Source organism: Marmota marmota, unplaced genomic scaffold (genome assembly GCF_001458135.2).
Source record: "Marmota marmota marmota unplaced genomic scaffold, marMar, whole genome shotgun sequence".
In the NCBI taxonomy this organism is placed as follows: domain Eukaryota; kingdom Metazoa; phylum Chordata; class Mammalia; order Rodentia; family Sciuridae; genus Marmota; species Marmota marmota.
This window is the reverse complement of record NW_025999927.1, coordinates 1,408,183-1,425,543: the sequence shown is the minus strand read 5'-3', so window position 1 is coordinate 1,425,543 and position 17,361 is coordinate 1,408,183. Positions and strand designations below refer to the sequence as shown.

At 45.2% G+C, this 17,361-nt stretch overlaps 1 long non-coding RNA gene across 6 annotated transcripts; it reads right to left on the bottom strand.

Annotated features, from left to right (window-relative positions):
* Window positions 1-1,335: 1,335 nt before the first annotated feature.
* LOC107157909 lies at window positions 1,336-17,355 on the bottom strand. 6 transcript variants are annotated; one of them, XR_007346491.1, is made up of 7 exons: window positions 16,950-17,355; window positions 14,829-16,240; window positions 14,421-14,619; window positions 12,571-12,857; window positions 11,112-11,297; window positions 2,454-2,696; window positions 1,336-2,355 (listed from the first exon to the last, which is right to left on the bottom strand). It is a non-coding gene; the product is annotated as an uncharacterized LOC107157909 (long non-coding RNA). The 6 variants fall into 6 exon arrangements; XR_007346492.1 differs by lacking the exons at window positions 1,336-2,355; window positions 2,454-2,696 and adding an exon at window positions 8,079-10,453 and having other exon boundaries at window positions 14,829-14,907; window positions 15,683-16,240; XR_007346493.1 differs by lacking the exon at window positions 1,336-2,355 and having other exon boundaries at window positions 2,453-2,696.
* Between the last annotated feature and the right edge of the window lie 6 nt (window positions 17,356-17,361).

Sequence of the window (17,361 nt, the reverse complement as noted above, 5' to 3'; positions counted from 1 at the left end):
GGTACGTGTTATGGCCATGTCCCCCTGAATGGATCTCTGCTGAGGGCCGTGCGCCTGCTCAGGCACAAGAGCTCTGTCCCCAGCCAGGCGCCTCGTGTTCTTCTCCCATTGAGCTTTGCTCAGTCGCGTCACTGCAAGTCGAGTACCTGCATTTGGCTTCCTCCTGCTCACGCCTAGCTCGTGCCCTGGTCTTCCTGAGATGCTCCTGACGCTCCCAGCTGCCAGTGATGCAGCTTCTGCACATACCAGGCGGCCTTGAACTATCAACACCTTTCTTTTTCCCTTTTATTATTTTTTATTTGGTGCTGGATTCAGAATGAAGATCTATTTCAGTTGCAGAATGCAGTGGTGAAAATTTTCAGCTTCATTTGTCTAGTAACCAAGAGCTCCATGTCTTTGTGAGGCTGTTGAACTAAGGAGGTGCATGTCTTCAGCTGGCCAGCTCCTGACCGCAGGCTGCTGCTTCCTCCTCCCAGCTCCTCTTCATGCTGACTTCTTCTTCCTTTTGATAAGTTGTATGGCGTGTACTTGAGGTTTACGGCATGACAACACCGGGTGTACATAGTCGCACATGGTAAATGAGTTGAAGCAGATTAACATGTCTGTCATCTCACCTGGGTACATTTTCTTGACAAAAGCAGCTGAAATTGCCTCATGTAACCAAATCTCTTACACACCCCAACCTTCTCAGCTGCTGTCCTCACACTGTGGGTGAGGCTCTGGACTCAGTCACCCTACATACAGCTACTTTGTATCTTTTGTTCTACTTCTCCCATCCCTCAATCCTCCTAATCACTGTTTTTTCCTCTATCTGTTTCTGTTTGACTGTTTTTAGATTTTTTGTTGTTTTTAGACCCCACAAGTACATGGGGTCAGACACACTTTCATTCTGTGTCTGGCTCATCACTCTGTGCCGTGTCCCCAGGTTCACCCATGTTAGGGTAAATGCCAGGTGATCTCTCTTTCCATTTCTTTTTATTTATTTAATTTATTTTTTGCAGTGCTAGGCTACAGGTTTGCACACCCAGCCTCATGCATGCTAGGCAAGCAGCCCACCACTGAGCAACATCCCGCCTCTCATTCTCTGTTAAGGTTGAAGAAGACCCTCTTCGTGTGCACACCCCGCACCCTCTCCATTCAGGCCTCGAAGCACAGGTTGCCTCTGCATCTCAGCTGTCACGAGCCACGCAGCTGCAGCAGTTTTTATGACAAGGAGGTTGTATCTCCTGTGGGTCTGTGCCCAGAGCAGGGACAGCTGGGTCACAGGTGGCTCTATTTTTTTTTTTAAAGAGAGAGAGAGAGAGAGAATTTTAATATTTATTTTTTAGTTTTTTTAGCGGACACAACATCTTTGTTTGCATGTGGTGCTGAGGATCGAACCCAGGCCACACGCATGCCAGTCTAGTGCGTTACCTCTTGAGCCACATCCCCAGCCCCATGGCTCTATTTTTATAGGAAGCAGGAGTATAGGCTTTTCTTCTTCTCTTCATCGCCTCCGCCTCCACTAGAGGTGTTTCCATGTTTTGGAGGTCCTGTGGAATTCCTGATGACGACCTCCAACACCTGTACAGGGTTCTGCCTTTCTCACTTAGCCTCTGTGTGACAAGCAGGTCTTGCCCCACATTTTGGCTGGCTTCTTTTGGGTGGGGTCTTCACTCGTGTCCTTTGATCACCAATAGCTGTGCTTTCATCTGCTGATTTCTTCAAATATTTATTCTTACTGTTCCACCTTTTAGAAAAATATTTGTTTGAAAATAATGTTAACTAATCCAGAATGTTAATTAAACCCCAGCTCTCAATGTTTAAATATCCTGGAGTGGAGATTTTCCTCACTACATCCAGAGCAGATGGCTCTAAAGGGCTGGTGCTCTCGGCTGGACTTCCTGGGCCAGAGCTAACTTGGGTGTCAGGCATGGAGCATGACTGCAGTCAGGATTAGGAGACCCAACGCACCCCTTTTTTTAATACATTTATTTTATTTTTTTATTGCTGTGTGGTCGAGCCCCATGCCTCACACATGGTGAGCCAGTGCCCCACCACGGAGCTGCCACCCCAGCCCCCAATGCACTTATTGAATGTCCCGTAGTCTGTGATACAATGAGGTCCCTTCATCACCAGCCGTGGTTCCATGGGGTCACTTGGGGCGCCACGGCCAGTGACATCCCAGTCCTTGGAGGTGCTGAGTGTCGCTCCACATACTTCTCCTAGAGGCACAGCAGGCTCAGAAGAGCTCCCTGGTCTGCTGCTCCACGAGGTGAGGCCCTGTTTGTTCTCAGTGGAGTTCTCATCTTTTTACCCTTTGGAAACTCTTTTACTTAAACGATTTCTCTGTTTTCTTCTTTCTCTTTTTATTTCCTAGGCAGAAAAAAACATGGAGAGTGAGCCAGACAGAAGAAAGAACGTAGCCACAGACTCAGGCACAAGAGAACCATAGTTATCTGTGAAGGACTGACCTGGATGCTGTGGGAGAGGTGGCAGCTGGTGGGGTGGAAGAGTGGGGGACAGAGTGGCTCTGGGGCTCGCTTCCTCCTGCATGGTGAGTAGGGAACTGATGAAGTTCATGATCAATGAATTATTTGTGTGGTGCTGGGGATGGAACCCAGGGTCTCCTGCATGCTGGGCAAGCGCACTGCTACTGAGCCACACCCGCAGCCCGAAAGTTCCTTATTATTAAGCACAGGAGTGGTGTGTGATTTCTGTAATGAGAAAGATAACTCTGAGAAGTAGTATTGAAAGTGGGAAGCAGATTTTTGAGGGAGAGAGACTGGTCCAGAGATAGCGACCAGAGTCTAGGGACCGAGGGGGAGGGTCAGTTATGTTCCAGACCAAGCAGCCTCTAGGGTCCACACCTGAGTGGCACCCACTTAAGAGTGTCAATGACCAACCTTTTCACCAAGATGGCACCAAAAGCTAAGAAGGTAGCTCCTGATCCTCCAAAGCCAGAACCAAAGCCAAAGCTTTGAAGCCCAAGAAGACAGTGTAGAAAGGCATTCACAGACACAAAAGAAGATCCAATGTCACCCACCCTCTGGCAGCCCAGATATCCTCAGAAGAGCACCCCAGATAGGCCGGTTTGACCACCATACTGTCACCAGTTCTGAGATGGGAGATGACTCCACATTGTGTTCACTGTGGACATCAAGGCCACCAAACACCAGGTCACACAGGCTGCACAGAAGCTCTGTGAAGTAACATGGCCACAGGCCCTTCTCAGGCCATAGGGACAGAAGAAGGCACATGTTCCACTGGCTGCTGACTGTGACACTTTGGACGTCACCAACAAAACTGGAATCATCTATATACAGAGTGCAGCTGACTAATTCTAAATGTACTTTCTTTAAAATATAAAAATAAAAAAGAGTGTCAATGGCATTGAACAGAAGAATTGGTGGGGAGTGGGTTCTGGGTGGCCTGACCAGTGCTGACTGTCCTTCCGGGGTGCTCCTCTGAGCGGGTCAGATCTTGGAGATTCTCCTGACTGACCCAGAGCCCCTCTGAGCTCTGGGCATAGCCTCCACTGCCACCTGCACCGGCTTTTTAGATCATAGTGACATTCACATGTCCCTTGTGGGTCACTAGAGCTGACAGCAAACACCAGGTACAGGGTGACTGAGGGACACACAGCTGACTTGAGAGCCCTAACAGTACGAGGACTGGCAGGTCTACCGATGGGGAGGCAGATGGGAGGAAGCCAGGGACCTCCAGGGATGGCTGTGGCACCAACTCAGACCGCGGCTCCGCCAGTGGAGGCCTGGAGAAGAGCCTGGGGAGGGGACTCTTTAGAATCTTGGGGTTTGGAAATGCCTGCGAGACACAGAGGCACAGGTCTCCGCCAGCCTGGGCCTCACTCAGGTGCCTTGGTGTTCTCGGGTGGGAGACACCGGCTCCTCTGATTTCCAGACCTCCTGCTTGGCTGGGAGTTACCTTTCTCTGTGCCCGGCACGGTCATTGCCATTGCATGGTACCTGCTGTGCTTACCTGGAGAGGCAGCTGAGAGAAGGAACGGACCTCAGTGAGGACGTGGCCTCAACTGTGTTTCACACGTGAATAACTTCATGAACTTTTGTAAGGGCAGGTGAGGATCCTGGTTTGACACCTCTCCCACTGCCCCCACTCTGGAGATGAAACCCAGGGCCTTGCTCATGCCAGGGAAGCGCTCACCATGGGGCCTCCCCCGCAGCCCCTCTGGTTGGTCTTACGTCATGAATGCTGTCAGCATGCTCTGAATCACGTTTGTGTACAGAGTACCCCAAATGAAGCGGCTGTGACTGTGTTTTATTTATATTTATTTGTGCACTGACTTAATTCACATGTGGCTCTGGGACAACATGAAGATTAGTGTCAAGGTCAATCTGGATCCTTTAAAGTTTATGCTCAAAGCCAACAAAGACAGTAGAGAAGATGGATTTATTATTCCAGACTGAAGGAGAATTTAAACGCACCAAGGAAGGGCCATTCGGGAGAGCAGAGGACTGGGCGGGCTGCTGGAGGCCCTCCTCCAGACGCCCTCCCTGCCCACGCCTGGGCGAGCAGCAGGTAGGCCTCCTCTGCAAGCCCAAGGCCACAAAGTGCTCACTGCATTTGGAAGCCCAGTTCCTACCTGGGGACTACTTGTTACCCACAGGCCATTTTGTCCTCGCCTACTTCAGTGGCTCCATTTCTCTTCCTTTCCCATGTGCGATGTACTTTCCAGAATGCTGCTTTAACAAGAACCTGTTGCATGGTGTGATGAGCTCAAGGCTGATCCTGCGCAGCCATGTACAATGTACGGCACTTGTTGCGAAATCACCCACCACAGCTAACATGGCACACTGAGCACTTGTGCACCAGACACCCGTGCACACTCCACGTCTGTTACAGGAATGGGCACATTGCACACAGAGTACTTATGTCCACACATGCACACACGCCACCCAGATGACAACGTGGGACAGCCCGTGCAGATGGAGTGCGGCACTGTGATTTGTCTTGCTGCAGGAGCAGCAACTGGACCTGGCTCATTATGGGTGCTGAGAGGCCCGGTGAAAGGCCTGTGGCCACCCCACAGAGACAGGGCCACACTCCTCTGTGTGCAAGGGCTGCCTTAAGCAGGTGAGCAGCCTTCCCCCTTCCCCTTCTGTACTGCCACCTGCATCTCAGGGAAAGCCACAGCCACCATCTCTTATGGTCAGCAGACAGACGTGGCTTTTTCTCCCACCTTTCAAGAAATCCCTTGCTTGACTCCGCGGCCCTCTCCCGATACTGCCCTGGTTCTGACCTCTGTAAAGCAAGATCCTATCCATTTCTTCCTTTACCACAGTTTTTTATTTTTTTTAGTTAGTTTGCTTTTTCCAGACGGATCTATGATGCTCTGGCTAGTCTTGAATTCCTGGGCTCAATTGATCCTCAAGTCTCGGCCTCTGAGTAGCTGGGTGGACAGGTGTGGGCCACCACACCCAGCTTAAATTTTATTTTTAATTGGCAAATAATTGTGTAAATTCATGGGCTGATGTAATATTTTGATACATGTATACATTGTGGAATGATCAGACCAGAGTAATTCATCACCTCAAATGTTTATCAGCCCTTTTGGTATGAACATTTAAAACCCTCTTTTTGGTTTTGAAATAGACAATACATCATGATTCACTCTAATTGCCCAGCTGCATGACAGCTCACCAAGACTTACTCCTCCCGCATGGCTGAAACTGTGTCTGTTGACCACCACTCCCTCCTCTCCCCATCACCACCCTCCAGCCCCTGGTAACGGCCACTCCACTCTCTGTGTTTTGGAGTCCGATGTTCTTCGAGTCCTCACGCTATCTGTCCCATGGTGGCTCATTCACTTGATGTGCGGTTCTGGTGAAAGAACGATCAAGGCTTGCCGTCGGAGAACATGCCCATTTATTGAGGAACAGCTCTGCATATTTATAGAGCCAGGGGTGGTTTGACAGTTATAACAATTTAATTGTTAAACGGTTTGACAGTTGGCTGGGGTGCTTTCTGATTGGTGGGTAAGGATCATGTGAGCCAGCAGGGCTCACCATTGGATGGCAAGGATCATGTGAGCCAGCAGGGCTCACCATTGGACGGCTCTTCTTGGGGGATGGGGAAGTTAGTCTTTGGAGCCTTGGGACCCCCAACACCTGGGTTCATCCTGTTGTTAGGCAGACCCCCCCCTGGTGTTCCATGTGTACAGACCCTACCGTTTAAAACCCCCTCCCCCTTGGACGGACTCCTGGGCTGGTTCCGTGTCTTGGCTATTGTGACCAGTGCTGGAATGAATCTGGCTGTGGGTGTCTCTTCAACCTGCTGATTTCGTTCCCCCTGGGTGTGGATCACTGGGTCATATGGCCATTCTATCTTCAGTTTTGGGGGCACCGTGATATTGTCTTCCACAGGGACTGCACTAATTTGTAACATTCCCCAGGGCAAATTCTCCTTCTCTTCACACCCTCACCAACACTGCCATCTTTTATCTTTCTGGGAACAGTCACCACGGTGAGGTGGTAAATTCCATGATTTGATTTGCATTCTCTGATGATTAGAGAGTGATGGCACATCACTCCACAATGTGTACATGTATCAAAATAGTACACTAGCCCATATATCTACACTTTCCTATCTCTGTTGGCCATGTGTATGTCTTCTTTTGAGAGATGCCCTTCGAGTCCTAGGCCTATTTTCACTAGGTTTCTTTTCCTTGCTCTTGAGTAGTTGGTGTATCAGTTCTTGTCCTGTGTGTGACTTGCAGGTGTTCTGTCCACTCCACGGGCTGTCTCTTGTTGCCTTTCCTGAGCAAACTCCTGTTGGCCTGATGCTGTCCCAATGTTCTGCTTCATTGCTGTGCTTTGGGGTATGTCCAAGAAATCATTGCCCAGACATCATGGGGCTCCTCTCTCGTTTCCTCCCAGTCACTTTATGGTTTCAGATCTTAGGGTTCAATACAGTCTGTGTTTATTCTTGAATAAAGGGTAAGATAAGTGACAATTTTCGTCTTTCTGCATTTGGATATCCAGTTTTCCTAAGGCCATTTACTGAAGAGACTGTTCTTTCCCCGTTTTGTGTTCTTGGCAACTTTGTCAAAAATCAGTTGATGCAAACGTATATGGTTTATTTCTGAACCCTCCATCCTGTTTCATTGGTTGATGTGTCTGTTTTGTGCCTGTTTGTGCTGTTTCGAGCTCTACATCTTCATAACCTTCTTCAAAACCTGCTGGTGTGACACCTCAGGCTTTGTACTTTTTGCTCAGGATTGAGATTTCATGTGAATTTTAAGATTTCTATTTCTATTTTTGTGAAGAATGATATTGGGACTTTGATAGGGATTACACTGAATCTGTAGGTCACTTTGGATTGCACAGACATTTTAACAATATTAATTCTTCTAATCCATGAACATGGGGTGTTTTCCCATTTACTTGGGTCTCTTCAGTTTCCCCTCATCATTGTTTTAGAGTTTTCAGTGTACACATCTTTCACATCCTTGGTTAAATCTACTCCAGAGTATTTTATTTTTTATGCTATGCCAATGGGGTTGTTTTCTTAATTTCTTTTTCAGATAGTTTGTTTTTAGCATATTGAAATGCTACTGATTTTTGTGAGCTGATTTTGTGTCTTGCAATTTATAGAATTTGTTTGTCTGTTCCAATAGTATTTGGGGGAGACTTTTTGGATGTTCTATATGTAAGATCATATCAGCACACAATTTTGCTTCATCTTTTCCTATTTGGATACCTCTTATTTCTTTTCCTTTCCCAACTGCTCCAGCTAGGACTTCCTGTACTATGTTTAGCAGAAGTAATGAGAGTGGGCACCCTTGTCTTTTTCCTGATCTGGGAGGGAAAACTAACTTTTCTCTGTTGAGCCATGGGCAGATCACAAGTGGCCTCTATTGTGCTGAGGAACAGTCTATCTACCTGATTTGTTGAAGAATTTTATCATAAAAGAATAATTAATTTGGTCAAGTTCTGTTTCTGCATCAATGGAGATGATCACATAGGTTTTGTTCTTCATTCTGTCAATAGGATGAATTGCATTTATTGGTTTGTATGTGTTGAACCAAATGTACTCCAGGGATAAATTTCACTTGATGATGGTGAACATACTGTTCAATGTACTGTTGAATATGGTTTTCTATTTTTTTTTTTTTTTTTAGGATTTTTGTGTCCATATTCATCAGTGATATTGGCCTATATTTTACATTTCTTGTAGTGCCTTTGTTTTGGCTTTGATACCAGGTAATTCTGATCTCGTAAAATGAATTTGGAAGTATTCCATATGCTTCAATTTTTTTTGAAGAGTTTAAGAATAATTGGTATCAGTTTGTCTTTAAATATTTACTAGAATGTAAGCCATCTGGTCCTGTGCTTTTTTAAAAATTTTCCTTTGGCAGCACTGGAGATTGAACTCAGGGGAGCTTTACCACTGAGCCACATCCCCAGTCCTTGTTACTTTTTATTTTTTATTTTGAGACAGAGTCTTGTTAAATTGCCTAGGCTGACCTTGAACTGGCTGTCATCCTGCCTCAGCCTCCTGAGCAACGAGATTACGGTTGTGTATTACTATGCCCTGCATTCCTTGGCTTTTCTTTGATGGATACTTTTACTTACTTACTTAATCTCCTTAGTCATTTATTAGGCTGTTCAGACTTCAGATCTCTTCAATATTTGATCTTGGTAGGTTATGTGTTTTTAGGAATTCTTCCAATTATTCCAGGTTGTCTAATTTGTTGGTGTATAGATGTTCGCAGGAGTTGGTCATCCTCCTCTGTATTTCTGTTATCAGTTTTAATGTCTTCCTTTCACTTCTGAATTTATTTGAGTCTTTTTTCCCCTTAGTACAGGGTGTGTCAATTTTGTTTAGCTTTTAAAAGACTAGGTCTTAGTTTTATTGATCGTTTGTTATTTTTATAATCTCTACTTCACTTGTTTATGATCTTTATTCCCTCCCTTCTGCTAACCTTGGGGTTACTTTGTCCTTTTAAATTACTTAATTAAAATTCCTTAATTTACTTCCTTGGGGTGTCCACTAGGTCCTTCACTTGAAACTGTTCTTTTTCAGGCACTTATTGCTATGAACTTTCCTCTTAGATCAGCTTTTGCTGAATAGGTTTTGGTTTCCACTTTTTCTTTGCTTGAACATATTATTTAGTTTCCCTTTTAGATTTGTCTTTGATCCAATCATTGTTCAGTAGCATATTGTTTAATTTCCACATATTTGTTAATTTTCAACAGTTCCTCCTATTATTCATTTCTACCCCCAACCCATAAATATGTACTTTTTATGTTTTTATGTATCAGTTAAAATAGATTTAATTTTAATTTAAAAGTTTTTAAAAATTGATTTTCTGAGACGTAAGGTAACCTAAGTGGCCACGGAGACTTCCTTTAGGATTTCCCTTTATACCTTCTTCTGGAAGCATCTCCTCTGCGGCAGCCATGTCCCCCGCCCTCACTGCTGACTGCACTCTGTGGTGCTTGTTTGCTCTTCCTTCTTTCTGCAGCTCTGTTTTGAATTCCGGCTGCAATTCATTCAGCACAGAAAACAATTTACTTCTCATTGGGACTTTGCAATACAAATGCAAGGATATAAAATAAACAATCTAGAGCTCCACCCCTGCAGAAGGAGAATCTGTTGGATGCCTGAGGAAGTGCGCGTTCCATATTGCTAACCATTTCCATAGTCTTTCCTATTTCACAGCGAGTGATTTTCTTAGAATACAGTACTAATGACATTTACTCTAATATTGGCATTATTATCTTGCAAACCCCCTTTACATGAGATCATTGACTCATTCAGAAGCCAAGAGCTGAGAAATATTTTTGGAGGCCATTATCTACAAAGGTGCCTTCTGCGGCTTGCCGGGATGCCATGCGTTCACTGCTGCTGCTGTAATGGAATCCTGAGGCTGCAGATTCATAATGAACAGAACTCTATTTGGCTCACAGTTCTGGAGTGTGGGAGGCCCAGGACAAGACGCTGGCATCTGGCGCTGGCCTTCTTGCTGCAGCATCGCATGGTTGAAGGAGAAGAGCTAGAGCAGACAAGGGCAGAACCTCCCACTGTGGCCTCAGCTCTTTTAGTAGGGCTGTGATCCACCACGAGATCTCGCCCTCAGCTTAGTTGGCTCTTCATGCTGCTTGGATGGCAATTAGGCTTCAATAAGGATTTTTCAGGGGACAAATGTCCAAATATTAGTACCATGTGTTACAACAATTTGACCAGGAGAGAAGAAATTGTGGTGCAAGCCACACAAGAATCTGAAGATCTGAAGGGTCCATGTGGGCCTGCCAGAAGAAGAGGAGGGCTGCTCAGGGTGCCGTGAGGAAGCAAGATCAGATTGGCACCCTCGTGCATGGAGCTGCACCCTTCTCTTGTGCTCAGACCAAGTGGTCACAGTGACTGCAGCAGGTGCCCAGGAGAGTCTAAAGGTGTCAGACTTGACTTTACCTGTGGTCTTTGATTCTATGGCCTGGAGAATATGATACAGGAATTTATAATTAAAATATAGAGAAAGACTTTGTACTTGGTTATAAAGAAAAGGCAAAATAGGTTAAGAAACTCAAAATTTCGAAAACAGTTCTAAGGAGTTAGTTTGGAAAGCTAGAATTTACCTCATTACGTAAATTCTTTTAGCTTTTACCACACTACCGAGGTAGATAATATCATCCCACCTTAAAGGTGGGTAAACTGAGGACCAGGATGGCATCTCACTTTTAAAGATCACTAGGTATTAAGGGAGTTTTAATATGAACTCAGTTATTTTTCTAAAATTCAGGCTTTTTACACTGAAACATATTGCCTTCAGAAATGTTGTCAATTTTTTTCTGTAACTATTTTAGTTAGCTTTTTCTCACTGTTCCCCAAAAACCTGATAAGAAGCACTTAGAGGAGGAAAACCTATTTGGGGGGGGGGGTTACAGTTTCAGAGGTCATGTCCACAGTGGGCCAACTCCACTGCTCTGGCCTGAGGTAAGGCAGGACATCTCAGTGAAGGACTCAGCCGAGGAGAGGGCACAGCTCACAGCAGCCAGAAAGCAAAGAGCAGGAGAGAGCTGCCTAGGACTGGGGACAAGATAAAGCACCCAAGGGCATGCCCCCAGTGACCACCTCCTCCAGCCTCTCCTCACCTGTGTACAGTAGCACGCAGTCCTCCATTTGCAATATGAATCCGTCAAATGGATCAATCCGCTGGAAAGGTCACAGTTCTCATCACTGCCTAAACACCCCACCCAGAACCATGCTTCATCTGGGGTCAGCTTTCACACCAAGCTCTGAGGGCCAGGCACAGTGGCGCACGCCTGTAATCCTAGCAGCTAGGGAGGCAGAAGCAGGAGGATCATGAGTTTAAAGCCAGCCTCAGCAACTCAGTGAGGCACCGTCTCTAAATTAAAGACAAAATAGGGCTGGAAATGTGACTCCATGGTCGAGTGCCCCTAAGTTCAATCCCCAATACCCCCCAAAACAAACAAACAAAAAAACAAGTTCTGAGGGGGACATTATTAGATCCAAACCACAAAAGCATCCCATCTACTAAAGCATCTTTTGTTTTTAAGTCCTTTGTTTATTCATTCTTTTACACTATATCACAAACAAGCCATTAAATTATTATTTGTTTCAGATCAAAACAAATATATTTAACAAACTATCTACACATTTATTGTGGAATTGTAAAGGAAGAAACAACTAAAGAAAACAAAGATGTTCATGACGAGACCATTCAGTAGTTCTCACCGTGGACACTGCCATCCACACTTCAGGCTCTTCTAAGCACACTGAACACTATCTGCAAACTACAGATGGTATTTTGTGTAAGCTTTTAAAGCTTACTCACCAACAAGTGTTAATTGGATGCCTGAACTCTGCTAGTACGTCCCAACGTACTGTGAGCCATTTCCCACCATTAAATACTGCCTATGATGATACTACACGGCAAAGATCTAAAGCAATCTCCATCCTTCTGCCTTTAATGGAAGATGTGAGCTGCTATTTCTGTATTAAGTGAGAAACTCTTAAAAAGGCAAATATTATTCTACTGATGTTCTCTGAGCTTTCTGCTGAAGCATACCACCATCTCATGACATTTTGTGATTGATCTGTGTTGAGGTCATTCCCAGGGGCTGGTATGTGGCACGGTGGCACTTACGGCCTGTGGCTAACTCTGGCTGTTGCCTGTTTTTGCTGTCAAGTTGGTGGGAGCACAGCCACACTGCTCTGGTCACTTCTTGTTGATGCCTGTTTTTGTGCTTCAGCAGCAGAGTTGCTGGCCCCCAACAAGAAGCGATAGCCTGTCCCCAAAGCCCAGGATGTTTATCGTCTGGGTCTGCACAGAAGAGTTCTCTGACCCTGGGTCTACATTACAGCATCCATCACTGCTCTGAAGCACCTCTGGCTCACGTGTTCCCACACGATCTCACTCTGGTTATGGTACAGCTGCTCCCTAACAGGGCTTTCAGGCCTGGAGTATAAAGTCAGAGGCCAAATCACTGTTTCTCGATACAGCTTCCCCCAAATCCATAAAATCTGAAGTGCAAATAACACTCACCTTCAGCACTAGCATGAAACGGAACAGTACAAACTCCCGATTACCTGTGAGTAGAGAAATGAGCTCCAGATTTCTCTAGCCTGTGTGCCTCTGCAGGACGGTGATGCCAAGGTTGCTTAAGCACCTGCCCTTGAACAAGAGGAGAGCAAAAGGCAGGTACAGAGGAGTCACCCTGCAGGGTGTCCGCACTGGGCACCAAACGCTGGCGTGGGAGGCCCAGCAGTCCTAGGGGAGGAGGCCAGAAGGGGCCAGCCCTGGGGCAGCATCTTGGATGAGCATTTCTTCTGAGAGAAGCAGATGAGCAGCCAGGCCATGGTGTCCCTCGGAGACACTGCAGCAGAGGGAAAGAGGACATTATATTAAGGCTCCAGAGGAGTGAGACCCAGCAATGCTTCTACTCCTGGCACAGTCACATGAAACCCCCCATCCTGGCTCTATCAGAAGGCACTAGAAGTCACATCAACCCAGTGGCCATGCGTCCTCCTGTGACAGCAGTATAAACCACCATTTCTCACTAGAAGTAACCAGGGCTCTGGAGTTATGCCCAGTCTATGCCAGGGACAAGGAGTGTGCAAGGTCAGTCTGGGTCATCTTGTGCCAGGAAGCAAGAACTCCTCACAGGTTAATGTGACCACGTCTAGGACACGTGGGACAGTTGGAGCACCAGAGAGAATGATAAAAACACTGCAGCCATGAAAATCCACAAATTCATGCTGTTTCTTTAAACCTCTTTAGAAATCGCTAGGGCACCAGCTCAATATTTCTGAAAATTGAGAAATAAAAAGAAACAGGGATTGACCCTCCCTGTCACATACAAGTGGTATTTCAGGGCAACCAAGAGTTGGTGGAGAAAGGCTCCATAAGGTAGAATTTCTTCAGGTAATAAATTCAGAAAGAATGGTAGAATTAGAAAGTTCCTTATTCTACAACCTCTAATGAAATATGGGATTTGAAGCTAGAACAACTGAGTAGAGGGTGGTGTAATCTTCAGAGGGAGGAGACAGGCTGTGGTCACATGACCTTGAACAACAACTCCCAGCCAGCCTGTGTCTCCAGATGTGGCCTATTAGGAGATGCACAGCACTCAGGCCATGGGTGATAAAAATCCATCTCACTACCTACAGGAACAAAGGGGTTATCACAGGAAGAAGCCAGCCAATTCAGAACAAGGAACATCTACAGCATAAGTGGTCACGTTCCTCCAGCAAATCAGTGGGGGAAGGGAGGTGGGTGGACAGGTACTGGTCAAGCAAAATCCACTCAAGAAACACAAAAAACAGAATCCTGAGACAACCAGGAAAAAAATCTAATACTTGATCTTTTTCTTACAAGCCTTCTCAGACATGCATGTTGAAGTTCGTATATGTTTAGTATTCCCTCCCACCCACCCACCAAGAACAAAAAGGGGCAGAACAGGGTTAGAGAAGAAGAGGGCGCAGGTTGATCACTGCTTGAGCTGATACAATGGAACTGCCTACATCATTTTCTCTGTCTTTGTTTATGTTTTCAGTTTGCTGCAGAAAAATTATTTCTGTGTTTCTAACTTGGGTTGGTATAAGTTACTAATTGGCACTATGATAAAAGTAGGTTTGATGTTAAGATAATGTTTGCTAGGAAAAAAACAACATTAATATAATATATAATATATAAAATCCCAAGTTTATGAGCCATTTTAAAAACTCACCATAATGAGAAATGGCCATAAATTTTATACTTCTTATTTTACAATCCTTAATAAAATTCTAAACTGGATCATGGGTCATTTTAAGATCATGACTGATACAGTTTGGCTATTTCAATTTTCCTGGACATAGAGAAGTTCTTAATTAATGATTTCGTTTTCCAGGGGGGACAGCCTTGCCCAAAGCGCTAGGAGCAGGGTGGCCTTGTGCACCTGGGAACACATGTGCCTCTGGGAGAATGCTGGCCCAGACAGCAGGTGCTGCTTCGAAGTTGAAGAGACATCTTCTTGTACGTGTCCCCAAACTATAGATAGAAAATGGTTCAAATTCTCCGTTGATTTTCCGGGAACCCAAAGATTGCCTTCCTGTTTATCTTGGTAGAGTGCCTGTGACATCTGATTTTTCTGTTCTCTGCAATGCATTAAAACAAGATTGTCACAGATGGGGAAACAAGAGACTATTAGTTACAATCAGGTATTTGACTCCCTGCGAGGGGAGGATAGTCGATGTGAATCTTCAATGTGTTAGAGCAGAGACGGGGCTAGTTCCTCGAAGGCACTGTTCTGTCCACAGCTTTCCTCAAGGGTCACAGTCACTCCTACATCCATTTCCTCACTTACCTCTTGCACTTACTCTCAGCACTGCATCCATTTCTGGTCAGTTCTCAGGGCTACCACTTTATGGCTTAAGGAAACACTCCTGGAAGAGCACAGGGGTGCCAAAAGGGGTGCTGTTAGCTTTGGTGGCAGTTGATTCAATGGGTTCGGGCAGTGCCTTTAGCTTCACTCCTCCTTCAGTTCCCAGTCCTCTTGGACAGGGGGCGTCCCTCAAAGCCCGGGATTTCTCATGCTCTTCAGGACTGGGGGGACACTCACTGTCACACTCTATTTGTTTCCCTTCTGTAAAATGGGCCCAGTCAGTACCCACCTCATAGTTCTGTCGATGGGTCAAGTTAGTATTTGCAGCATGCTTAGAACAGAATGTGGCACCTAACAGCAAGCACCATGTAAGTGATCACAAATTCTTGCATAGCACTGTGAGCCTGCTTTATAACCCCTGGGCCATTGGCAACCACTCAGCTGCTGAAGGAGGTTCAGAATCTTGGCAAACTCACCAATGGCTACTGCGCTGTTAGCACATGGTGTGGGGAACTGTGCTGCACTAGAACTTGTTCACAAATCATTAAGCCAGAGTAAATGGAAATTCTGCAGCCACGGATCTTTGGAAATACTTAAAATCAGTATTTTATATTTGACTGCTCTATTCATGAAAACTTTACAAGAATCTTACTTGACCCATTAAGTACCTCCAAGATATACATGTTCAGCATGTAATTTTGTATACTTATTTACCACAAAAAAAGCTAACAAACATTTTTGTTTGTTTGTTTTTGAGAGGGAGAGAGAGAGAGAGAGAGAGAGAGAGATGGGGTCTTCCTATGTGACCCAAGCTGGCCTGGGATTGTAGATCCTACCCAGCCGGACTCCCAAATAGCTGGGGTTACAGGAATGTGCCACTGTGTCAGGCTGCAAACAATGGTCTCGGTATGGACATCTATAAGCAGATTTCAATGAAAATAGAAGAGTACATTTAAATGTGTAAATAATTTGCATGCCATAGACCTAAATAATAATTTTAAAACATTTTTTGGACTATTTAAAATACCTACAAATGACTAAATTTAGAAGAATCAAGTATTTGTGCTATGAATATGCCTAGTAAGAACAGTTCAGGAATAGTCAAGAACAATTTATACTTATGCTAGTAAAAGGAGGCCTATAAAGAATTAGGTTCTCCTTGAATGAAATACATAATTTGTACATATCTAAAAAGTTTGTTTTTGTAAGCTCTACAATAACTCCTTTACAGTTTAAGAAAATTCTAAATTAATTTCATGGAATCTTACTGCTGCAAAGGGCAGATCTAGGGCTGGGGATGTGGCTCAAGTGGTAGCACGCTCGCCTGGCGTGCGTGCGGCCCGGGTTCGATCCTCAGCACCACATACAAACAAAGATGTTGTGTCCGCCAAAAACTAAAAAATAAATATTAAAAAATTATAAAAAAAAAATTTAAAAAAAAGGGCAGATCTAGCAATTTTCCATGTCCCTAAACCACTGTAATGGTTCTTCTCCTGGGGCAGTTTAAACTCTGAGATGTCATTATTTATTTTATTTATTTTTTGGGGGGGGTGTTATTATTTAAATGTCACCCCCTACACTGAACTATGTGCTCAAGTGTGACAAGATGGATTCACACATGTGACCCCTCGTATGCACTCAATACACTTATTAAGAGCCCGATTAGTAATGTGTGAAATGACATTTTACTGAATTTCATAACACTCTGGGGAAGGTGGATGCATATCTGGGGTAGACCCAGGTCTCAAGAGTGTTCTGAGAAGGATTTTTAGTTTGGTCTGGAATTTGAAGCTGTGAATTTAATTTTTTCCTCAGTTTCCCAAAGGACCAGCAAATTGGAGATATTTTCCTCTCTCCAATCTGGATTCCAAGGATGCCCTTTATGTGCATAGCAGTATTTAATAAGCCTTATATCATGTGTAGTTGAAAAAGAGATCTTACACTTGGGGACTGAAGCTGGATTTTTTCCCCTTTTTAGAAATTTGTTCTGCAATGTGGTTTATAACAATTCCTCATACTCTTCTACCTTGGGGGTACACACTGCAGCTCCTGTAAGTCTGTATTTTAAGGACTGGGGTGTGACTTGCAGCCCATGCAGGTCACCTGGGAGCCTGGCGTGGGGTTCCCGCACTGGCGGTGCTTTGTCAGCCTGTGAAAACCGACTTGCAGGCCATTTTATTCTTAAGACAGATGGCAGGTGGAAGGCAGCACCCCTGGTTCGTTTCTGGTAAGGTTTCCATTTGGTGCAAAACAAAGAACTGTATTCCACGAAATGAGAGCAGGGGTAATGCCAGCTTGCCCTGAAGCACCCGGCCCGCTTCCCGGAGTCCGCGCTTGAACTGGAGCGCCCGACGTGGTTACTGAAGCCGGCATGGTCACCTCATTTAACCTGCTGCCACCAAGCCTTCCTGGGGCTCTGACCCGCAGATTTCACAGGGTTTAGCGAAGGCAAGAAAAGAGCCGCCGCGCCTCCATCGCCGTGCGGCCCCCGCGGCCCGGCATTGCTCTTTGTTCC